At 46.2% G+C, this 4094-nt stretch overlaps 1 non-coding gene across 1 annotated transcript; it reads right to left on the bottom strand.

The window, feature by feature from the left end:
- Positions 1 to 660: 660 nt before the first annotated feature.
- On the bottom strand, positions 661 to 851 carry LOC144793292 (small nucleolar RNA snR46). Its single transcript, XR_013602882.1, has one exon. It is a non-coding gene; the product is annotated as a small nucleolar RNA snR46 (small nucleolar RNA).
- Between the last annotated feature and the right edge of the window lie 3243 nt (positions 852 to 4094).

Here is a 4094-nt window from a genome sequence, read left to right on the forward strand (position 1 = left end):
GTTTCTGGTCAGTGTGTCAACCGGGACCCCTCGGTCTTCTCTGCCTTATCTTAGCAAGATGTGATGCATATATACCCATAGGTCTCCCCAGGGGTCCTCCCTTGCTATATTACTGTGTCGGACAAAGGATGACGTTGGGCATGAACTTTGCACATAGATTTTATACAGGAGATAGTAGTCCTGCTGTGCTTCCAAGAACCCTCATGCATAATGTATGAGATTTTGAACTAGGGAAATCTCGCGTTCTGAATGCAGTGTAATATCCAGGTAAAAGGTCAGTCCCTGTAAACCGTGACAAGTGTAATGTAGGGAGAGAATATAGGTGAAGGGTAATGCATAACAGAGTCCTCTGGCAATGTGTACCATGCAGTCCGCGGTTTCCACTCCCACGTCCCCACAAGCATATCTCACCCTTTGCTGAAGGACAGCACCCGTAGTTATACTATTGTGCATCTTTGAAGTTAGGGGCGGCTTAAGGGGTTTCCCTTTGAACCACAAATGTCTCCCCTAAATTGTAGGCCTATCTGCCATGAGGCCTCGGAATGCAGATCTTGGCCTCTATGGGCCGGATCATGTCCTCACTAAAGATTAAGGCCTAGATGTATCAAGCCTGCGAATTTTGGCCTTTGCGAATCGCAAAAGGCATTTTTGCATTTCTGGGAATGTATTAAAAAATCGCTAAATAAGGAATCGCAATAATTTGCGATTCCTTATTTTTGTTGAGCATTTAAGGAATCGCAAATTTTGCGATTCCTTAAATGCGATGTATGTGGGGTTCTGAAATTGCGAATTTTGGTTAAGAAATCGCAAATTACCACCAACTTGTAGTTGGTGGTAATTTGCGATTTCATTTAAAAATGCCCTATTTGGCATTTGTGAAGGTGGCATGTGACGCAGATACATGCCCATAGGGCATGTATGTGCGCCATATGCACACACATGTAAATTTCAGGTGAGACACCCCTGCACCCTTGAAATTATTCTCAATTTGCGAATTCGCAAAATGCGATTCGCAAATTGAGAAATATTTCGCAATCATTCCTATGGGCCTCCTGGCCCATAGGAATGCATGGGAAATTATTCCTTATTTAATAAAGAAGACTAAGAAATTGCTAAAAAATATTTTTTACATACATTCCATTTTGCGAATTCTAAATAGCGATTCCTTAAAAATCGCTATTAAGAAATCGCAAAATGGAATTTTGATACATCTACCCCCAAGTGTCAAAACCTCTCCCTCTCCAATCTATCCCTTTCAGCCCTCAAATGGCAGAGGTCTGCTGTTCTCGTGGGATGCCCATGGTTTATGGATGCCACTTGGGGAATGCATAGATGTGCGCCTCTGACCCTGCTGTCCACTGGATCCAGGCACCATAGCACATAAGACTCCTAGAGTATAGAAATGTCCATATTCTATAAGTGACATTTCTAAGCAAGTTATGTCAAAACCTCATTTATCAATGGAAAGGGTTTGGCAGAACAAATCCATTGATAGGAAACATCATGAGGCTACTCCACTGCAAACCACTATTTGAGCCCGAAGTAATGTCAACTACTTCCCCATGCTAGCCTATGGGAAGAGCCGGTCTCGTAGGTAGTGAAAACACACATAGTAATCCTCACTATCTGGGCACACGTGCGCTATTGCGCACACAGACCTGCGTTGGCAGGTCTGACACATAGTCCCCAGCAAGTGCAAGTGTGCCCGCCTGAGTCTGCACAGCAGACAGGACATGGGTGTAACTAATGTGTGTTTGTGCTAACGCACTAGCCTGCGATGGCAGGCGTCACACGCATTTACGGGCACCAGAGTGGTGGGTGGACACACACAGAGGCCTACAATGGCAAGCTGCTCATGAGTTTACTCACAATAGCTGCCAGCGTGCACCCACGATCTGCAATGAAAGATCGCCCCATGTTTCAAAATTTTAATCCGTGCAACTTCCCTACATGGGTAAGAAGGGCACACACAATTTTGCACCGTATTTACAGTGGGTAAGTGCCCGAAGGCCACTTATGAGAATCAACCAAAGCCAGATAGAAAAAAGTGAAAAAGTTCAGGGAAATGCTACCTGACGAGGAACAGGTCCAACAGTAACCAAGAAACCTGGGTTCAAATCCCAGCTACCATTTTTTTGACAAAGTGTGTGATGTTAGTCAAATCAGTCGACTTCACGGTTTCATTTACTTTGACGATCACATTTTAGAGCAGCATGAAGTGATTCAGTTCAGGATGTGACCTATGTAAAAGAAACCTCTTTTGTTCATGGATTAATGTACTGTAATGTTGCTCCATCTATAACGTTGTTGGCCCCTGTAAGGGATGCGTGATAACTGAATCTCTTGGTTCCAGGAGGACCATCCAGTGGCTGCTCCTCCGATATGGTGGAGAGCGTTACCCCACTGATTTGCAGCAGTAAAAAAACAAATAAACAAAAAAATAAAACTCAAGGTCATTATCATTTTATTTATTCTTGCTGCTGCTGCTGCTGCTGTATGGGCGGACGGGCTGCTCTGATGACAGAGGAGCAGAGGCAAGTCAGTGTAAGTGCGCATGACAGTTTAGCCAGGTGTCTGGGTCTAGCCAAACAGTCATGCGCACTTTGCATATTCTCCACCCCTGGGTGGAGAACATGCCCAGGCTCCCACTTCTTGTCTGAGCGCCGAACCACAGTGCTCAGACCAAGGACAATGCTGCATTGCAGCATTGCAATTGGCTTAGAGGAGCCCGGGTGGATTCTCTTCAGGCTGGACACGGAGGAGAGACGCGGCAATAAGTTACTTTTTTGCCGTTTTTTTACAGCCCCTTCCTGCCCGCCACCCCTCATTCATGCCGGATGCCACTCGGACCATCTATCTACATTTCCCCTAGATCTTTCACTATTTTGGGCAAAATTCTGCTTTCTATAATTGATCGGATCACAGACATAGTTTGTTCTTAATTTTAAATACACTTCTTGACATCCAATCATGTTGCTGAATATATCCTCCTATCACTGTCTTGAACTGTGGCCACCATGCGAAAGGTGACCCACTGTTGGCTTCTCTGCCATCTACCCAATCCTAGAGCTCTCCACAAAGCATGCCCTGCGCTCATTGGCTCTGCAAGGGCGCGCTTGGGATTAGTTTAGTGCATCTGAGCCCACCTTCAGTCAGTTGGTGGGCCCTTTTCCTGGGATGTACTGGGCTGGTTTATTACCTGTTCTTCTGAGCAGCAACCACCCAACGAGGTACCAACCGGATCAGGCCCCCAACCAAGCATACCTCCACCAGACCAATGGACCAGTGACAACTGGGCCTGGCTCCTACCCGCCATCCACAAGCGTCACCATTGGTGCGTTGCTAGAATTTGCCATGGTGTGCTTCTTGTTCAGTCGTTTTGACTTTTCAATTTGTGGCCTCTCTGCTGTGGCTGGTCTTCAGGCAGGCAATAACACCTTTTATTTGACATGGAGATAATGTTGCATAACTTTGAAGTTCCACTTGACCAAGATACAGGTGCCTCAAAACTCACCAGTTGGCAGTGCAGATGGACTTGTGAACAGAGAGCATGGTGCACCCTTTGTGCATGGCATGGAGTGCCGGCCAGTAGGGAAGAGGGCTCATGGTAAGGAGCAGGCACTGGTGCAACATGTTGTCCATGGTCAGGTGCCTGCATCCTTGGTGGATAGACCTGGGATTCAACGTGCTCCTACCTTTAGAGGTAACACCCCCACCGCCATGTGTCTGGGTGCCCCAAGGATATGTGTGTTATAAATGATGCCGATAGCGTCTGTGATGATGATGATGGTGGTGGCCTCTCAGGGTGTGCAGATAGTGAAGCCTTCGTCCATAGAGGAGAGGTGTCCATCGCACCGAGTGATGGCTGCTCTGAGGCAAGTGAAATGTTTTCAACAACACCCTTCCTCAATGACTGCACAGGAAGTGACATCATATGGCCCTTGACCCATGAATTTCAGGAAGTGATACCAGATGACCATGATCTCGATAGCATCACAAACATTGATGCAGCTGAAGCTATTGTATCACTCAAAGAGAAAACAAATGGATAAATCACAGAGATATGCACAAAAAAGAGATAAAAAAAACGATGG

Source organism: Lissotriton helveticus, chromosome 11, assembly GCF_964261635.1.
Source record: "Lissotriton helveticus chromosome 11, aLisHel1.1, whole genome shotgun sequence".
Classification (NCBI taxonomy): Eukaryota; Metazoa; Chordata; class Amphibia; order Caudata; family Salamandridae; genus Lissotriton; species Lissotriton helveticus.